The sequence below is a fragment of the Ixodes scapularis genome, unplaced genomic scaffold, assembly GCF_016920785.2.
Source record: "Ixodes scapularis isolate PalLabHiFi unplaced genomic scaffold, ASM1692078v2 ptg000831l_1___fragment_2___debris__unscaffolded, whole genome shotgun sequence".
Classification (NCBI taxonomy): domain Eukaryota; kingdom Metazoa; phylum Arthropoda; class Arachnida; order Ixodida; family Ixodidae; genus Ixodes; species Ixodes scapularis.
Genome location: NW_024610049.1, coordinates 100,819 through 108,508, shown reverse-complemented (window position 1 = coordinate 108,508; position 7,690 = coordinate 100,819).

Here is a 7,690-nt window from a genome sequence, read left to right as displayed (position 1 = left end):
CACACGAGGATTGCGTTTTACAAAGTCCTTTAGCCTCAAGAACCCTGCACATAATGTAGCTCCTGTTTTCTAACCCTCTGTTTACAATTTTTGTCTGCTTTGGTCGTGAAGACATTGAAACAGACAACTGAATTGTTTGGATTTCCAACCAAGCGACGACGGGTTGCTCACTACGAACGATTTATAACCACCAACATCTGGACACGCTGTCGACTTCTCCGACGTTTGTCGCTTAGAATAAGGCTGCTACTTTATATATGTTCTAGACAAGGCAACTTTTTTTTCTGTTTCATCGCTTGAAATAAGACAGCTCCTTTATTCTTCTTTTATTGTTTTATGCCAAGCAAAACACTTTTTTTGTTTTTCCTTTTGCCTTTGCTCTGGTTCAAGGAAAGTGAACTCGGGACAACAAGAAAACAGCTTCACGCGATTGTCGTGCAAAACACAAGAAACGGCTTCAACAACAAAATAAAAAAGTCGATGAAATTAAGCATTAAACGGACTGTTAAGAAAAAACGATCTATCAGAAATGTTCCATGTTTCATTCCACTTCAGTTTTCATGAGTTGTAAAGCTTTCCACTTTAAAACATAAAAATGTACTGAAGTGACAATTCATTTTCTCTCTTTTTATGTTGCTGTTCTTTTTTCTTTTTCTTTTTCGAAGCAAACAGTCGGAGCAACACCTCTTTGATGCTCAAGGGACTGTTACCCTGTAGATAGGATTTACCCACTGCTAACATCAAACAATTGACCAACGAGGCAGAGATTGAAACTCTTGCTTTCGCCTTTTGTGACACGTCCGGTAAGAGGTGCCCGAACAAAATCACCTCAAATAATTAACCGGCTTAACAAGAAAGAAAAAAAGAAGAAAAAAGTTTAGATGAGCAAGTATCGCGCTTAGGTAAATTTCCCTCTTTTTATACATTTAGCGCTCGCACTCTGAGCTATTTTGGTCGACGCTGGCGGGAATAGCCTTAATTAAACTATAGAATTTGAAGAAAAAAGACTTTAACCCAGATGGTGAAGACTCCTATAGACGGTTTACACATGCGCCAGATTACAGCCGTCATTGCCGACCTTCTCTTGGCTTACCGAGATACCGAGCCACTGAAACAACCGTTGACGAGCCTCCACAAAGGCCAATGCTGGGGAGAAAGACGTAATAAAATTTTAAATGGCCATGACCTGGCCTTCAATGGTAATGATGAAGTGAAGTAAACGGAATATGAGGAAACAAAAACTGAAGGTAGGTTATGGCGGCGCTCATGCGCAGCTACAGCAAAGCGCCTCTACACAAGTTCACCCTTACGCTGGGACTTCAGCCAAAGCTACAAGCGCGAGCTAGCCCACACTCCTGGCTTTGAGACGTGTATTTCTAGCGCGAGTGCTCGTTCTGCCGAAGAACGCTTCAAAGCAGCGATTTCGAGCTCTCGTGCTTGTGGCATTCGCTGCAGTCTCAACTTAAGGGTGAACGGAGTATAGACAATTGCAAGCATTGCGCCCCGAGTGGTGCCCCATGACTGCAAGCACGTGCAGCTTGTGCGTGAACATAGCCTCTGCAGGCTTGAAGTTGCACAGGCTTGCCGGCACGAGCAGAGACATGGCGGCGGCCAGTGACATTGCTTGCAATCGTCTATAGTATGTACCATCCGGTTTGAGCATAAAGCAAAAAAGCAAAAACCTGAGACGCATTGTGAATACATCAGCCAACGGGTGACTCGCAAGGCCGATTCAGTATGAAGGCTGGTTCACAAGCACCATTTTTGTAGCGTGAGTACACTGGCAGAGGTTGAGCAGTTTCGCGTAGCTGTCAAAGATCTGTGCTGCGCAAGCGCGAGGAACAGTGACGTCACGCGGCGCATAGCTGGCGCGTCGGAGCCGCCGCCGCCGCGCGCTCCGCCGCCACCGCGCGCGCCTCACCGGTCTGCGCATTACAGAGGAGTGACGTCATAGCCGCGGCAGACGCACTGGCGCCGCCGCGTTCCCAGCTGTCCGCCTCCGTTGCGCAGTAGCCAAGTCTGACGCTGCACTGGAGCCGCTTCATAGCGCCTCTCATTTTGTGCGCATAAGCTCACGCTACGTATATCCTGGCATAGCCAAGCTAAGCCACCGCAATTGTTTTACGTTCTCTTACGTTACGTGTAAAGGGTGGTTCATAAATTTGCAACGGTTGCGTTCGCAAGCAACCGAAACGACCATAACGACCAAAACACCGCAACAACCGTGACTCGAAAATTGCCTAGCGAAGCTACCCCTTGCATCGCTTGCCACGCTGCGTATACGACGAACATTTGTTCCGGAGACTTTGTCGTTACGGTCGTTTCGATTGCTTGTGAATGCAACCAGTGCAGATGTGTGAACCAGCCTTTAGTCACCGAAACATTGCTGTCTCGAGTGTCGCCTGTTAAGCTATCACCTTGAGCTTGTAGCAACGCTTAATATAAGACACAGATGTTCCGGTTACGTCTCCGGAAGCTTTCGTAACGCAACGTAACGTAAAAAAAAGCTGTGTGTACGAATCCTAATGCTAACCACCGTCGTAACCTTTGAGATAAAAGAACCGGGCAAACGCTCAATTAGCGGCGAGATGTTTTGGTGGCGCCCCTCTATATAGTTCCCTCTCGTGACGTCATCACCTAGCGAACAACATGTTCGATGGTGTTTGTAATGAGCGTGGTAAAAGCTTGAAATTATTACGCTCTGAAACCAACAGAGCAAACACCGTCAAAATTGAAGTTCTTACATTCCTTTTATTTCCGTCAATGAGAAATTCTTTGCTAACGCCATAGTCAACATTCGGCCAATCGTGGAAGGCCGACCACAATGACGCTGTGGTCGGTCCAACACAATTGACCGAATGTTGACTATGACGTCAGCAAATGATGTCTCATCGATGGTAATAAGAGGAATGTAAGAACTTCAATTTTGACGGTGTTGGCAGTGTTGTTTTGAGAGCGCTATGATTTCAGGCTTCCACCATGCCCATTACAAACACCATCGAACTTGTTGTTCACAAGGTAATGACGTCACGAAAGGTAACCAAACGAGGGGGCCACCAAAACATCTCGCCGCTAATACCGATGAACCAGATGACCAACCAAAACAAACAAAACAACAAGAAAAAGTAAATATTGAAGATCAAGTAGTGATTAAAAAATATAACCAAAGCCACAACAAGTGCGGTTGAACTTACATGGTCTACAAATTATGAACACGACTGCCCGGTTCATAGAGCCAGCCTAAACGCACTTATAAACCTCGCAATCGGCAAATCTGCCCATGCTTTTTATCGCGTGGTGTGCGTTGATTCTAGGATATCAAACATGCTTATATTATAAGTATACCTTTATTCTTTCTTTCTTCCTTTCTCTCTTTCTTTCTCTCTTTCTTTCTTTCTCTCGCTCTTTCTTTCTTTCTTTCTTTCTTGTTTCCAGAAACAGCCAAAGCCTGAATGCTGGTACACACAAATACACTCTTTGCACAAAAAGAAACATTGATCCTAATGAAGCTGAATGCTTAGGGCAATTTTAAACGAGCGTTCACTGTCGAAAGTGAACAAACGTCTTGCAAATAGAACATATAACATGTTAGGGTTGCGACTGCTCACGCGTGGAACGGATAAAAAGAGCAGAGACTCAAGTTCAGAACAACTTAATGTTCCATGCACAGCTTTGTGCAAAAATGCATAATCTCCAAAATTTCGCCGAGCTATTCATCAAAATCAAATTCATCCTGTGTAACATTGACTCGTGACTAAAAAAAGATCGGGCGACCGTATTAACGGTCGTACACAATGCGTGCCAGCTTCCTCTGAACATGTTCTAACCTCTCAGAGCCCGCCACACTCAAACAGTTCCGGACAACGGAGCCGAACTCAAGTTTTGAGCGCACAATAGAGGTGTAAATCCTGACAAGACACGAGGGCTCCTTGAAATTGTGGGTTATTCTCGAAAACAAACCTAAAAGTCGGAAGCATGAACTCACCAAATTTGACAAATGTGCATCAAAACTGAGGGTGGAATCTACATAGACGCCCAAATCCCGCACACACTCCACTCAACGTAAGGGTTCATTATTTAGCTTATACAAAAAGTTTATAACAGCTTTTTTGCGCAATAAATATTTTACAAGCGTTTTTTTTTTCTTTTTCCTATTTAAACGCAAGGTTTGCATCTCTCACCATAACGAGATTGCAGACATGTCTTTTTTCAAAAGTTCGCAATCAGAATCCGATTTGATATTTCTGTAGATCTTAATGTCATCAGCGAACTGGAGCGATTTGGAGTGTTTTACACAACGATAAAGGTCATTAACAAAAATATTAAATAGCAAAGGTCCCAGAGTTGAACCCTAGGGGACACCAGAAAGACATATGTATGATTTCGATAACTCACCGCTAACAGGAACTTTGTTAATGCGCCCAGTCAAGTATGTTTTGAACCACAGACATAAAGGCAAAGACACTCCATATCCTGACAGTTTGTAAAGTCATATTTCATGATGCACAAGGTCAAATGCCTTGCACAGGTCAAAATAAATGGCGTCGACCTGACCACGGTTGGCGACGATAGGACCAACGCAACTGAAATAGTTCGCCAAGTTTATTTCCATGTACCTAGACTTAATCAAGCCTAGTTGTGATATGTTTAAAATTTCTTTAAAATGGATAAAATGATTCATTTCTACTACGCTCTCAAAAAGCTTTGAAAATGATGACACTAGTAACGACACAGGTCTATATTTTGCAACATCTGACGAGTTCCCTGATTTGAAAATTGGCACTACAACTGCTGACTTCCATTTTTCTGGAAAAATGCATTTTTCAAGTAACAAATTAAAAAGGTAAGTCAAGACAAGTACAAAAGCATCCGAACAGCCTTTAACAATAAACGATGGCATGGTATCAAAACCGGACGAAAGTTTTGGTTTCAGACGTCTACCGCATTTTTCCACTGTTGCATGATCAATGCTGAAAGGGCCGAGGACGCTATCAGTTTTCGCGAAGTCATCACCGTCAAGCGCTTATGTACGTGAGTTTGCAGATTGTGTATCACGAATAAAGACGCTTGAAAAGTATGACGCAAACAACTCGCATACAACAGCGGGGTTGGGGTGAAAACCGGTATCATTCGTCAACGTAACGCTCCTCGCTCCCGTTTCCAGTGCACCTGTTTTATACTTCCAAACATTGTTAGGATTATTTAGTAAGTCATTCTGAGTGTTGTTCCTGAAGTTTTGTTTATCCCTTTGATAAAAAAAACTTAACCTCCGCCCTCGCACCACTAAATTTTGCATACCACATCTCCCCATTGCTACGTTTGCATTGACGATGAAACCGAGATTTTTCTTTCATTTTGTGCTTCAGTTCATATGAAAACCACCATGGATGCCTCTGCTGTTTATTTTTCTTAAGCGGAATAAAACACTGTATACCATCTGTTACAAGCTGGGTGAAAGTGTCACAATCTGAATTTACGTCAGGGTTAGTTAATACTGAAGACCAATCCACGAAGTGATGGGACCCAGATAATTTTTCCGCCTAAAGTCATAAGACAGTGGGTTGCGCGTAGGCTTAAACTGAAAAGGCAACCTTACAGTTGCTACAAACGGCTCGTGCCAAACATCTATTGGAACCATTGGAGCGTCAGCTGACGAAATTACAGCGTCCATATCATTAGTAATACACAAGTCTAATGCGTTACCCGCAGGGTTCTTTAAACTATTTATCTGCGGAAGGCACATGAAGCTCAGAAAGTCAAGTAGCACTCCGGCCTTTTCTGTCGACTCAAGACTCCTGTAACCTACATGCTGGGATACCCAGATGACATCAGGAAGATTAAAATCTCCGAGGAGAGGAACATGATGCCGACACCCGTCTAACTTTGTCTCGAGCATATTGAAACAGTGCAGAAATTGCGACGCACTGAATCTCGGGAGAAGTAGTAGTCACGAATCATTAAATTTACTCTATCTTCCATCGCCACTTCAACCCAAACACACTCGTCGTAATCCTCTAGATATTCTCTTCGGTAAGAAACAAAATCTGCATTTACAGCAGTCATTACACCGCCTCCGAAACGTTTGCCGGACTTAACAGCGTCCCTTTCATGGAGATAGACGCTGAAGTTGTTACCGAAGTACTCAGAGGTGGGAATGCTGGCCTGCAGCCACGTTTCCGTCAATTAATAGATATATTTGATTTAGTTCGAAGACCGCGTACATTTTGATAGTACGCGGTCACACTTTCGTGACAGCGACCAGACATTTGGGTACAGGTGTGAATATACCGCACTTAATAAAGTAAAAAAAAATATATGTTTTTCTTTCTTTCAAAAAAAAAAAACTCACTTAGCTCCATTTGTTTAAGTTGTTAAACAAACTTTCGGCAATCATATTTCGAGATTCGCGCAAGATCTTTGGAAGCGGTGGAACCACAGAACCCTTTAGCGATCAGTATCCTCCCTGGAGGTTGCCAAGGAGGTGCGTGCTCTAAGCCGCAAGCACGCATAGCAGATTCAGCCGAGCTCTATGACGCGCATATCGGTGGGAATCCAATTTCCCTAGAGATGATGCCATGACCCGTCCTGGAGAAATTGCCAAAATAATAATCTCACCAAAAAAAAAAAACTTTACGCGAAAACAAAGAAAAAGGCTGGGCTCTTTTGTGGCGCTCGTTTTCCGGTAACTCGGGAAGCCTCTGGAAAGCCAATAAAGTGGCTCGACTAACTCTTTTCTTTTCTCATGGCGAAACTTTTCTGCTTTCATTAAATATTTTAGCGCCGTGACACGAGAGCTGCAGTAAGCAACTGTTTTCAAGGGCGCTTTGTGCTTTTCGCGCTATAAGAAAACCCCGGATTTTGCTGACCAAAACGTGTGATAATTTCTTAGATGCTTTACACACGCGCCAGATTACAGCCGCCATTGCTGACCTCTTATCATACCGAAATTCCCAGCTATTGAAGCGGGCGTTGAAAAGCCTTCACAAAGGTTAATGCTAGGTAGAAGAAAACATTAGAAACTTGAATGACAGTGGCCTGCCCTGCTGTCGCAATGATGAAGGGAGGTAAATGGTACGAGAGCCACTCTATTGGCTTTGCAGCAGAGTGACCATCAAAATCCAGCTTACAAATGCAATACTGACCATGCACTACAGCTATCCTTTATATTGTAAGATGGTGTAATATATTTTTGCAATGCACAATGTATGACTGTGTTGGGTATATTGCAGAGGTTGTCCAATCGAATTTTTCGCCACGGGCGCTGGATTGTCGTCTTCTGTCTTCTCGTCCTTTTCTTCCTCACAATAACCCAGGGCGGGCGAAAGTGCCGGTCAACCGTCACGGCATGAATTTCTATGACTTCTAGTTGGGTCGATGGTATCACCACATACGAGCTACATGAACAATGTCAGTTGCCCTTGAGCGACGGTCACCAGGTGGCTGGACTGCAGGGACGACCTCGTAGTTTGTTGAAGGCGGAAAACGATTCGGTATAGTCCGACCCAGTTGGACATTAGCTTTCACGGTCGGCCTACCTGGCGGAGTGGGGTTTAAAAGCAAAACTTCGTCACTAATGTTCTTCCTCATAATAGCGTTCGTTTCTCCTCCGATTAACAAAACTTTTAGGAAAACTAAAAATACGTTAATACAGGAAACTAAAATTAAGAGTTACACGCGGCTAACGCATACT